General features: G+C 35.0%; 1 pseudogene; it reads left to right on the forward strand.

Annotated features, from left to right (window-relative positions):
* Positions 1–273: 273 nt before the first annotated feature.
* On the forward strand, positions 274–4,444 carry LOC111907191 (protease Do-like 7; annotated as a pseudogene).
* The last annotated feature ends 9,646 nt before the right edge of the window (positions 4,445–14,090 follow it).

Consider the following 14,090-nt stretch of genomic DNA (forward strand, 5'->3'; position numbering starts at 1 on the left):
ATCGTAATTGATCTGTGAGGTCTCCTTCTTTTTCTTTGTTTTCTCAGGTACGACATCATCCCAATCCATTATACCCTTTCATTTTTCATTAAAAAAAACCCTAATTGACATGGCAAGTTCATGAACCAGATGTAGCATATTCCAAACTGGGGATTTAACCAAACCCGATAGAGCCATTGACGGAAGCTTTGGATTCGGTTAACAAGGACTCTCTGTAATCGTGCAGCTTTCTTCACAAGGGATCGCTGTAGGTCTTCAATCTATCAATATACAATGGCCATTGTCAAGTTACATCGAATTAATGTATAGGGTTTCAAATGCTTCAAGTTCTTCCCAAATAACTTCCCCTCTCAAGACGATTTTCCTCATATTTCTATCGAACTTGGTAGCTGTTGAATCGGTGCGTATCGGTGTCAAGAACCTGCCACGAGATCTGTTGTATTTATGAATGAGGAAGATTTGGTAAGGCAACTCACTTGATCTTCTACCTCTCTCATGTTTTCAACACATAAAACACAGACCAACCTTGAAGAGAAATTTCAAGCTTTTGAATAAGAATCCTCAAAAACCATCGTGATTTCAAATGAAACCCCTCCCCCTAGAGTCCAGACACTTCTACTCTGTCGATAGCACATGAAATCTAGGTTTTCTATTGTTTCTATCGACCAGAGACTTTCAATGGAGAAGACAAAACCTGGAAAGAAAGATTCAGATGCCTAGAAATTCAAGGGCATAAACAAAGTTTTTCAATGTATATCATCTCTCTCTCTCTCTCTCTCTCTTGCTTCATCTACTCTTTTTTTATTGTGTTCTTCTGATATGATAATCAACAATCTTGTTGCTCTATAATAGAGTCGATTCAAGTGACCAAAGGTAATTAAGCAACATAATTAATCAAAGAATGTTGCACCAGGCCAAGAAGAAGAAAACAGTCCACATTCCTAATGGAGCTGAAAGTCATGTAACCATTCAAACTCATTTAACTATCTATTTTTACTACTTTTTAGCTAAATACTTATCTATGTTCCAGTTGATGCTCGATTTGGGATCCAATTAATGGATATTAACTATAATACCAACAAACTGCAGTTGGATTTTTTTTTCTTTTACATGGAGTTAATGAACCTTCCACGACACGGATATCATTAGTAAATATGATGTATCACGGTTGTTGACCATTGGAAGTTATTGTTAGTAAATATGATGTATCATGGTTGTTGACCATTATATATATATATATATATATATATATATATGTATATATATATATATATATATATATATATATATATATATATATATATATATATATATATATATATATATATGTTCAGGAACTTAAATCTTTATTCTCCTAATTAAGTACTTTTTTTAACTTGACTTAATGTGGTAATGTATAGACAACTTGATATCTTATATCTGGATGTAGTCAACAAAATAAGCAAGGACAAAATGGTAAGAAATTTTCAAACTTGACTTAATGTAGTAGTAATGTGTAGTCTGTAGACAACTAGATATCTGGATGTAGTCATACAAATAAGCAAGGGCAAAAAGGTAATAAATTTATGATTATGTATGCAATATTAGCTTAAAATTCATGTTTTAACTAAAAAGATATATCTTTCCTTACTGCAGGGATGGATACAATGATTTCAATACTTTCTACATGCAAGTGAGCTTCACGTAATTATTAGCCTAAATTTTATGATTTTCTTCCAATCTTTTTTTTTTATCTTTTTTAATTTTGTATTTGTTTTTTTCTACACACACACACACACTAGGCTGCTTCAGATACTAAAGGTGGTTCAAGTGGTTCTCCAGTGATTGATTGGCAAGGAAGGGCAATTGCACTGACTACTGGCAACAAGACTTCTAGTGCTTTGACATTTTTCTTCCTTCTAGAACGCGTTAGTTAATAATAAATTATCAAACTTTATTCTTATTATTTATATTTATAAAGAAAAATATAAAAAATGACAACTTATATAAATAATATTGTTGCAGGTGGTAAGGATTTAAATTTCTTACAAAAGAGGAGAGATTTTGGTCAAGATAAGTGGGAGGCTGTCTCAATACCTCGTGGTAGGCTAGGCCTGCAAACTGACACAAATAAGGTATGTGGTTTTATACTTTTATGGGTTGATGATGCCTACGTGGACAAATGATGTAGGTGCAAGGTGGCCCAACTTATAACCATTTAGAGCCATGTGACGTACTTGTTCGCATGAATGGTGAGGTATCTATATGTAAAATATAAAATATAATATAAATATCACCATATTTCATACCAACAAATACTAATTTATAAGTGTGTATACAGGTGACTACTCAGTTTCTGAAAATGGAGACTTTACTTGATGATAGTGTTGGCCAAAATGTGGAGTTACAGTTTGAAGGAGGTGGCACACCTTTAACTGTTCAGTTAAAGGTAAGTAACTATATTCTCTAATTCTCTAGAATCATGCCCAGATTTTGTAAAAGTCAAAATACTAGTCAATGATACTAAAATTCTCCATATGTTATTGTTATCTTCAAGTGGAAGATTTACACTCCATAACTCCAAACCATTTTCTTGAAGTTAATTAGTGGTGCTGTTATACACCCTCTCTCCTATCAACAGGCTAGGAATTTTCGTTTTCACTATGGTCTTGTACATCTATTAGAACCTGGCACCTACATCATATGTACATGTAGGCATCATCAACCCATAAAAGTATAAATGGTTATAAGTATGATTATGAAACCGAGAAATTAAGTTTTAACTGTTAATCTTAATTCTCTTAATTAAGTACTTTTTTTTTTCAGGTGGTGTTTCTTCACCCTATTCATAATTATGCTATTATTGCATATGACCCTTCTGCCCTTGGAGCTACTGGTGCTTCAGTAGTACAAGCTGCTGAACTTCTTCCTGGTAGGAAATTTTTTGTTATTGAGCTTGACACAGTACTATTACTATACTAATACTATATGCAACACTTCAATAACATATTTTTAAAGAGATGAATGGATATTTTATAGAGTTTATCATGGTGAATGTAGATTTTGGTAGCAGTTTTTCAGGGGTGCTTACGGATGAGGAAGGAAGGGTTAAAGCTATATGGGGTAGCTTCTCAACTCAGTTTTGTACTAATCATTGATCAAAAAACAAAAAGAAAAGGAAGGCTGGTTGGTTGGTTTTCTTTAGTATTATTGGAATCACTAATAGGTCAACTAATGCTCTAATATTTAAATCCTAATTTCAGATAAAATACAGGGTGAATTCATCTGAAGACCATCAATTTGTTAGAGGCATTCCTATACATTCCATAAGCCAAGTCCTTGATAAAATCATATCAGGCGCAAAAGGTCCCTCCCTTCTTACAAATGGCGTAACATGACCCATTCTTCTAGTTAGGATTTTGGATGTTGAGCTTTATCCTACTTTGCTTGCTTTCTGATAGAGAATGGGTCCTATATAAATATAGGGGCAAAGATGGAGGGACTTATTTGGAATATTTATTATTTACTGTTTTACCCCCATTCTAGAAACACCTTAGCTAAGTATAAATAAGAGTGATAGGAGTAGTGGGGAATATCTTCTGGTTTTGGTTAGAAAGAATCGGCTAGCAATAGCTTGGGCAGGAAGGTTAATCATTAGGTTATCTTCTCTGAATTAGGCAGGAAGGTTAACCATTAGGTTATCTTCTCTGATTTGATTTGTTTCGTTGTATCTGCATTTCCATTTTACTGAAATTGAAGCTTTTTTCCCCTTTCAAACCCATCTTTCATTTCCTTGTTTATTTGTTGGTTATTGTTTCTATCACTTTCTAAGGCTAGAAGTTTTGGCCTCAACAATAATTGGATCAAAGTATGTTTCATTTTTTAATTTTTTTCTTATCGTCAAATTATATGTATAAATTTATATTTTTATAACTTTGTTGTCAGGCTCTTGTGAAAAAGGTTCCTGTTAGACGTCAAGTTCTACAGGTGAAAGGCTGTTTGGCAGGATCTAAAGCTGATAATTTATTAAAACAAGAGGATATGGTGTTGGCTATTAATAAAATGCCAGTTACATGTTTCCAAGATGTTGAAGATGCATTTCATGCATCGGATCTTTCTGATAACATGGAAGAGAAACTTGAATTAACCATATTTCGTCAGGTTTGTTTAATCAAATATATATGGCTCTTATTTGTTGACTTAATGCGTAAAAAAGAAACAGTTCCTTAGATTATTTTAATTTAATGATTTTTATTTGTGATTTTTTTCTCAGGGATGTGAAATTGAAGTTGTTGTAGGAACAAATATAAGAGATGGAAATGGTACAAAACGTGTTATAAATTGGTGTGGATGCTTTGTACATGAACCTCACCCAGCAGTGCGTGCCCTTGGCTTTCTTCCTGAACCTGATCCTGCTGGTTTCCATGATCAGTTAATACCAAATGGAAACACACTTCCCTTTTGATTGTTTATTATAGTTATACACTTTCATTTCTTCTTATTATAATATGAAAATTCACTCAATTATAAGTATAATGTTGTAATAGAATGATTTAGAAAAAACATATTTGAAAAGTGAATAAGGGGAAACTTGTTAAAAGTTAGGACTTGATAAGGATAGTTAAAATCACATGTTTTGTAAGGATAGTTAAATTCACATGTTTTGTGAAAACGTTATTCATCTGGAAACCAACTATTGTTTGCTAAACAGGAGTAAAAACGTTATTCATCTGGCAATTCACATGTTTTGTAAGGATATGTAAATTCACATGTTTTGAATCATTTAGACTACATGTTTCCCTCTTACATTATTTTTGTTTCATTACTCTGTAGGGTGGAGGGATGCTCTTGACCAAGCTACAAAGGAAGGGGAGATAGAGATACATTAACTGTTGTGGCGCCTATTGTTAAAAAAGAAAAGTGCAATAAAGCTTATGATGAGGACATGATATCTGAAACAAGAAGGTGCCCCTTAATAGCAATGTAGTATTAGGTTATATAGTTAGAGAAAACCTCTTAATAACAATGTACAATCAGATTCTTTTAATATCAATGTATTACAATTTTTTGACATAATGTTATTGGATGAAATCGAATGTTTTGGTATATAATTTTTTCTATATATTTGTATTATGCGTAAAAGAGTATCGTAAAGGCACGTCGTATATGCATATTGTAAATGGCTGCTAAAATTTATGACACACAAATGCGTGTCATCTTCATTTATGATAGGGGCTATAATGATACGCAATGCATGTCCTAAATGCGCGTCCTAAGGTTACGACACGCAAATGTGTGTCTTCTTCCTTTATGACAGGGCCTTCCTTGATACGCATTACATGTCGTAAATGCACGTCGTAAAAGCGTGTCGTAAATGAGCGTCGTCTATAGATGACGCACAAAAGCATGTCGTCTCTCGTTATGATAGGGCCTTCCTTGACACACATTTTTGCGTCGTCTGAGCGTTTTACGACGCGCAATGAGTGTCGTAAAAGGCCTTTTTCTAGTAGTGAAGACTATTCGTCATGATTTACTAAAGTTTAGTAAATATGGTTATGCTTACAAGATTAAGTATAATTCTGAATCGTTGTAAAAGTTTCAATGTGTAGTAGAACGAATAAAAAGAATCAAATTAGGCAGAAAGATAAAAGCTTCTCCAATCTGAAAGGATGGGAGAGTACCTTAGTATTGTGTTTTATGATCATCTTCGAGTCATACTCCAAGATTGTAACTTGAGTGACATAATCTTAAGAATGGATTATAACACTTGTCAAATGCAGAGTAAAATGTTTTCTACTCTTGTACATCTGAAATTGGTAAGGTGTGATGTTTTGGATAAAACAAAGGCCAACTAAGACCAATGGTGTGAAGTCTTAGTCTTGATAAGAAACCGCACTAACTCTTCAATTTTGTTTTTCAAGTAATGTCGCTTGACAAAGAGAAATTTATATGTCAAGAGGTCAGTGGGAGTCATAAAGATCTTGAAAAGGTTCAAGAACTTTTCAAGAGTAAACCTATTGTTAATCACTAGCTCTCGATTTGAGGTTTATAACCTATCGTGTTGACATATTCTTGTTTCTGTGCCCATTCCAGTTGAAGTTGACTATGCATGTGAGTTCTATTAGTGCTAAATTTTTTGCATAACAACTTGGAAGCAATGGTAGGCGCTTGTGCTGCCACGTGGCAAAAAATTAAGATTGAACAAGTTCAGTCCATATGAGTTTGTATTTGTCACTAACCTTGTCTTGTGATTATGGTTATGGAAAATTCACATGGATAGGAACACGTACACCATAAAATCAAAGTTTCATAAGGTTTCTCTCCACTTCATGAAAATGATTGTGAGGAAACGGTTTCACCAAGTAGATTTTAAGAAGAAAAAACTTGTGGTATTTGCGTTCTCAAATTCGATTATGATTATGGCATCCCTCTTCATAGTTCAAATTGTGAGAAATGGCAAAGGTCTAAACATTTGATACTTATTGTTGTAAGTTATAAAATTGTTTAGACACACATGTCGGCTATCTAAGGAAAGGTGTATGAGTTTGAGAAGCCTAGATAAATTCTTATCGAAGCATCTCGTGTCAGAAATTAGAACTTTGGTAAGGAAGTCAATAGGTATTGATTTCTAGATGTCCAACTGATTTCTGGGTACATGTCAAAGCTAGTGGGAGCATAAGTGTTATGCTAGTAAGATATTAATTATTATGCTAGTGGGAGCGTAATTATTATGGTAAGTGTTGCAAGTTAGCAATGTTAATTATTGAAAACAAAAGTTTTAAATCGCAAAGTTATAGGGTTTGAAAAGTTGTTTTGCTATAATTAAGGGAGAGGATTTCATACTTCATCTCAAATCTAAAAGCTTAGTTTGAGATTTTAATTGAATTTAGTCATGGACATATGTGAATGTTATGTTGAAATGATTCAACATAAGGAAATTCTATATGTGGAAATATTATAGCGAAAGACTGGTAAACTATCATGTATTTATGTGAGACATTATGAATCGTATTCCATATGGTTCAGATATAGGATCGATTACATATGTTATAATATTATTATGTTCCAATTTTCCAAATGCCTAGGGCATTAAGAGGGAAAAGGGACTAGAATGAGATACGACTAAAATGGTTAAGCAATTGTCAAGGACAATTTGAGGTTTACCAAAGATTGGTTGCTTATGGACAGTTGGAAGTATATTCTAAATTTTGGAAAGGACCATATTGACATACTCTGAGAAGAGGTAACTCTTGTTCAGGAGTGATAGTCAAAATGGGAATATGGAAATGTTTCCATAAGTGGAAGTTATTCTTTAAATCTGTGTAAGATTAGGAAACTTAATACAAGAAGGATGTTCAAAGGAATGTAATTTGAATGTGAGAATTCGTTTCCATGGAATTGCTCTCCATTAGATTACTTTGTAATGTTTGTTGCCAAGCCTCTATGACTTTTGTGCATAGTCATTACAAGAGGATCATTGCATATAAGTTTAGAATCTAACAGATTACAGTAAATGGCAAGAATTTGGTATTATTACATTTACGGTAAGGATTTGAAATAGTGAAATGAGTTTCATTGAAGATGTGTTCAATTGATTTATTTCACAAAGAGAGGACCATAGGCAAACATAGTGTGCATGCTTTTAGCATGGGATAACTATTGTTTTAATTCAAGTATTAAGTTGATTAATCGAAACATTATACAATGAATAATGTGTAATCAATATGGTGATTAAATAAAAGGTGTTTTATTTATATTCATGAGTTCTGAGACCATACTGGATTCGATTATTCTTGTGTTTCACTTTGCATGGTTTGACTTCCCTAATAACAAGGTCATTCAAATCTTCCACAATCAATCATACTTTGGAAGTAGGTATTGAAGCTAGATTGTCATGAATGGGTCTGTAGATTGTCTAAAGGCATTTAGACATAGCACAAGTTTGCTGAAGTGTTCATGAGTACTTCTGGAATAAGATTCAAGTATTGGATAAAACCATGCTCATCTGAATGACTTCATGGATTTTATCATGAGTGATTGTGAGACGATAATATCTTATATTCTTGAAACCAAGACATATGAGTTGTAGTTTGCAAGTCGATTGCACATTGACATATGTAAACGTACCAGTAACTTGGTGTTATAAAACATATTGTTGTGTGTGATTTGATGAGTAAGTACAAGTAAGAATTTGAGTCGAAGTTTATCCATTCCTTTTACCCAAAGTGGGATAAAAGCGATATCTGTGAGCCCCTCAATGATTTACTGATGACAACCCTAAGCGCTTGGCTAAGCCTGGACTGATTTGATTTGTTCAATTAGTCGGTCGTCATAAATCGGAAATCGGGAAACAACAGATGGACAGAGAGAATGATTATAATTCATGTCTCATGTCCATATGTATCTAGAATGGAGGAATATATGATCCCTTATCTAATGGATGCGTCATTGACTAGGTCAGAGTTCGTCAGCGGCTTTTAAGAGCTACGATTGCTAGTCAGGATTTTGGAGTTGTGCTTACAATAATAGTTATTAGACTTATCCAAGTGGGAGACTGTTGGATTAAGTGTCTAAGCCCATAAATATAATTGGTATGTACTTAACCCGAGAGTAGCATGGTCCATTTCGGGTTGCATATCACCAGAACAATTTGATAGGATGGACACTTGAGTTAGAGGTTACTTATGATTTATTAATATATTATAAGTTCTAATATATTAATATGAAATCATATTATTTAATTACTATTGATCAAGAATTAATTATGTGATCAAAAGGGACTAATTAAATATATGGGGATTGATTTGGTAAAGCAATTATTCTTATAGTGTGAGCCAATTGTTATTTAGGATGGGCTAAACCAATATGGTAGTCGATGGATAGTCCATGGAGGTTTAATCCATGGAGCCTAAGTAATATGAAAGGTCATGGGCATTAGGGTTTGCATGGATGTAACCCTAGACTTTGCCATACTATAAAAGGACTCCCTTAGCACCCAAAATGGGCCACTAGAGTTCTTGGAGTTCATTAGAGCCGATTTTGGAGCTAGAAACATCTCTCTCAAGTTCTCCTTTGTCCTAGGTGTGTTGTGAACCCTTTGAGGCATCACACTTGGGGTGATAAGTTCTTAAAGGCCAAATACAACAAGTTCTACAAGCTATATAAAGAGGTAAACTCCTAACTAGTATTTTATGTTGTTTATGTCAATTATATGCTAGTTGTAGGCTTAATGCTTTGGAAGCAATATTGCATGTATAATTAGAGAAAACATAGATCCATGTTTAGGGTTGTATGTGCACCATAGGATGTTGTAGTATACTAAAACCCAACAAAAACCATATAACACAGATGGAACACTAGCTCTACTGGAGCGCCTGAGAGGTATGGACTCGTCAATTGGCTCAACATGAGTTTCCTCCTCAGGTTGATTGCTAGTGTTTGAGGTTCCTTCACCACTTGAATCTTGAAGCTATACAAGGTCAATTTGCCTCCCACTGTCTCCTTGGCCTATGATTTCTATCTCGCGAAAGACTCCTCTCCTCGCAACGAAGACAACATTGTCACTCGGTCCGTAGAAGAGATATCCAAAGGATTTCTATGGGTAGCCGATGAAAATACACCGCTCACTACGAGGTTCGAGCATCTCGTGAGTCTTGCGTTTCATGAAAGCCTCACAACCCCAAACCTTGATGTGTGCTAATGAAGGAACCTTCCCTGTCCATACCTCGTGAGGTGTTTTGGCAACCTTCTTAGTTGGGACTAAATTAAGGATATGGGCGACAATCTCTAAGGCATACCCTCAGAATGAGATAGGTAACGAAACTCGACTTATCATGGAACGAACCATGTCGAACAGGGTTCGATTGCGCCTCTTAGCTACACCCTTAAGCTATGCTGTCCTGGGTGGCGTCAATTATGAAACAATCCCACATTCCCTAAGATAGTCTTTGAACACGATACTAAGATACTCACCACCCCGATCAGATCGTAGCATCTTTATCTTCCTGCCTAATTGATTCTCCACTTCTTGTTTAAACTCTTTGAATCTCTCAAAGGTTTCTGACTTGCATTTAATTAAGTAGATATAGCCATATCTTTTGTAATCATCAATAAAAGTCACATAGAAGCAGTTAGCATCCCTCGTAGCGGTCCTCTAAGGTCCACACACATCGGTGTGTATGAGATCCAAAAAACCTTCACCCCTTTCACAAGCACCAGTGACAGGTGACTTGCTCATCTTTCCAAGTAAACAAGATTCACAAGTGTCATCCGACCTTAAGTCGAATGACTCCAAAACTCTAGCCTTTTGGAGTTGGCCTATGCACTTCTTGCTGACATGTACAAGACGACAATGCCACAAGCATGCCTTATCCAAATCATTAAAAGAATCAATGTGCAACACATTATTTCCTAAGTTGTCTACAACCATCACAATTTCATATACACCATTACAAGACAATGCTTTAAAATAAAAAACACCATTATAAAAAGCATTAATAGCACCGATTTCATTATCAAATGAAAAACTAAAACCTTGTTTGTACAAACCATGAAAGGAAATAATATTTCTCGCCATTTAAGACGAGTAGCAAAAATTATTAAAATCTAATTCTAACCCACTACTAAGCAATAAAGAATAAAGTCTAATCTTGGTGACAGGTGAAACCTTCCTATTCGCCACGATCAAGTTCATCTTCCCGTGCTCCACATCCTTACTTCTTTTTGGTCGCTACAAATCAGAAAAAAATGTGAAATCCACAACCTGTATCAAGGACCCAAGAACAAAAATGTGATGATTTATTAGATCGAATAGTATAAATACATGCGTGGGTGGCCTTAACCTTCCCATCTTTGACATCCTGAAAGTATTTGGGGCAGCTTCGCTTCCAGTGCCCTTTCTCATGACAATAGAAACACTCTGCTTCCTTAGGAATAGTAGAGGGAGCAACAGAACCGGCCTTGGTCCCACTTGAAGAGGGTCCATCAAGAGACTTTCCTTTGTGGCTATTAGAGGGAACCTTCCTCTTCTTCCCTTTCCCATGTCCAATTGCCAAGACAGGGGCAGTAGCTGTAGGAGTAGAAACAAATTTAACTTTGAGACTACTTTCAGCAGTCCTCAAAAGGCCTTGAAGCTTGCTAAGAGTGACCTCCTCCTTGTTCATATGATATGTCATACGGAACCGATCATACCATGGAGGTAAAGAGTGTAGAATGATATCTATGGCCAACTCCTCATTGAAGTTCACATTCAACTTCAATAAGCGGTCCACAAACCTTTGCATTTTCTACAAGTGGGCCATGATGGGTTCACCATCCTTCATCTTAGTTGTTATCATGGAGGCGATGATTTCATACCTCTCTTGATGAGCACTCTGATGGTATCTTTCCATCAGTTCTTGGTGCATCTCAAAATGGTAGAAGTCCTCATAGGACTTTTGGAGTTCAACTATCATGGTGGCCAACGTGATACAATACAACTTGGTGGCATCCTTCTCATGAGTCCTAAACTCAATGATCTCCTCAGTAGTAGCAGACGAATCATCGATTTCCTTAAGCTCCTTATTGAGGACATATTCCTTGTCCTCATAGCGAGTGATCATCCTGATGTTCCTAATCCAGTATTTGAAGTTGGTACCATCAAAGATGACTCTCCCACACAAGTTCATCAGAGAGGAGCCAGTAGGGTTTGAGCCAGAAGCAGTGTTGGAAGACATCTGAAAAAGAAAGAAAAAGATTAGATTAGATAATAAACCTTAATATAACACCAAAAAAGAAATATTAAGGCTAGGACCCAACACATTATTTTACAATTTGGAAGAGGGATGTTGTATTCCAAATGTAAAATATTTGAAGGTAGGTAAATGACGATTTACCAATTTCCACCATAAAAAACGAAATTGATTATTAAGTTTTAATTGGATTGAAATTCCTAGGTTCCTTTGAGATTCAATGAACTTTTCAATGGCATGTTTAAATCTCGATTATGCCCTTCAAGTTTGTGACTGGGATACCTTGGATCACAAACAAGGTGTGAATAACTATGCAAATGTGCTTGGTACACTCGATGTCATTTATCACCTAATCAATGTGCCAGTTAACCACACACGCTCCATCGATCTATGGCAAACAAGAAGCTACCATTTGCCACCCTTACTAGTCCAAGTTAATGTGCCGGTTAACGACACACGCTCCATTAACGACTTGGCAAGGTGCAAAGTGCAATTTCATGGATTAACATCAATTTCACATTTTTCCTAAAGTAACTAAGAATGAGAATTTAATAAAACATTTAGGTACTTTATAATTTTCATTATACTTTTAATGAAAATTAATTTCTTATCCTACCCGTTCGGCTAACGACCCTCCACCAGTTAAGGAAGCGGTGGGTGAGAGTGGACACCCATTAAACCGCCATTTTATTAACAGTAACCTTATACCCCCTTATAGACCGGCTACGTGAATGAGGCCTACTAACGATAAGACTGACTTGTCTTATACATATATATAATTATTAAACTTTTAATATTATAATAGTATAAGGGTTGAATTTTAAAGTTTTAAATTCTAGGGTTTGGAATTAAAGTATTTATAAGTGTGACTTTCCAAATTCCAAAACTTGAGGGCAAGTTTTGAAACTCTTCAAAACTTTTCATTTCCATAACTTATGAGTTTAATGACTTTTTAAAGAAAATATTTTTCATTTTCCATAACTTGAGGACAAGTTATGGAGTCCACTAAAGGCATCCATATCATTATTTTAATTAACACAATAATCAAAATAATTCATCCATGATTTAATTAAACTTATAAGAGCAAGATAATTCATATCAACAATCTTCAAGAAATTAGCCTAATCATATAAACTAACACAAATCATGAAATTATGACAATTATCTTTTAATTGGACAAGCATGATCATTACTATATCAAAAACAGATTTCATGGTTAAAAAAAACAGTTTGGGGGTAGTGATCCTAATCCAATTCTGGCCAAAAACACGAAATTCGTCACACAGGAGCATCAACTCGGCGAGTACATGAACTGGACTCGTCGAGTTGATCGAGTACTGAGTGGAATCGTCGAGTCAGCCAGTGGACTCGGCGAGTTCACCAGTCCGAAGGCAGAAAATCGATTTTTTCATCTTTGAAAACCAATAAGCATCAAGTATAACAGAAAAACAATCCTAGTCTCTGATACCATTGATGGGTTTGGAGCACTCTAACGACCTTATGGTGCACATGCAATCCTAAATGCTTTGGATCTATGTTTTCTCTAATTATACATGCAATTTGATTTTCCAAAGCATTGTCCTAACTAGCATACAAAGCATGGGTACTTGAATAACAAAACTAGTTAGATGACTTACCTCTTCTTGTAGCTTGTTAACTTGGACCTTTAAGAGCCTAGCACCCCAAATGTGATGCCTAAAATGTTTCACAAAACACCACCAACAATGGAGGACTTGAGAGAGAGTGACTTGCAAAAAAAATCGGCTCTTATGATCTCCTAGAACCACTAGTCCGATTTTAGGAGCTAAGGGGCTTCTTTTATAGTGTGTCAAAGTCTAGGGTTACATCCATGTAAACCCTAATGGAAATCACCTTTCATATTACTTAGGATCTATGGGTTAAACCTGCATGGACTATCCACGGACTACCATATTGGTTTAGTCCATCCTAAATAACCATAGGCACACACTATAAGAATCATTGATTTACCAAATCAATCCCCGCACATTTAATTAGTCTCTTTTGATCACTAAATTAATTCCAAATTAATTCTTGATCAATACTAATTAAATAATATGATTTCATATTAATATATTAGAACTTATACTATATTAATAAATCATAAATAACCTCTTCTCAAAAGTCCATCCTGTCAAATTGTTCTGGTGAAATGCAACCCAAATGGACCATGCTACTCTCGGGTCAAGTACATACCAATTATAGTTATGGGCTTAGACACATAATCCAACAGTTTTATCATGACATGTTATGACTATCGATACACTGACTTTTGATATGAGTGATACTATGATTGTTTTCAGACAAATGATTTTATAATTATTTAATTTAAAATGAAATTTTTGGTCTTAAATTTTGAGATGT

Source organism: Lactuca sativa, chromosome 2, assembly GCF_002870075.4.
Source record: "Lactuca sativa cultivar Salinas chromosome 2, Lsat_Salinas_v11, whole genome shotgun sequence".
NCBI lineage: Eukaryota > Viridiplantae > Streptophyta > Magnoliopsida > Asterales > Asteraceae > Lactuca > Lactuca sativa.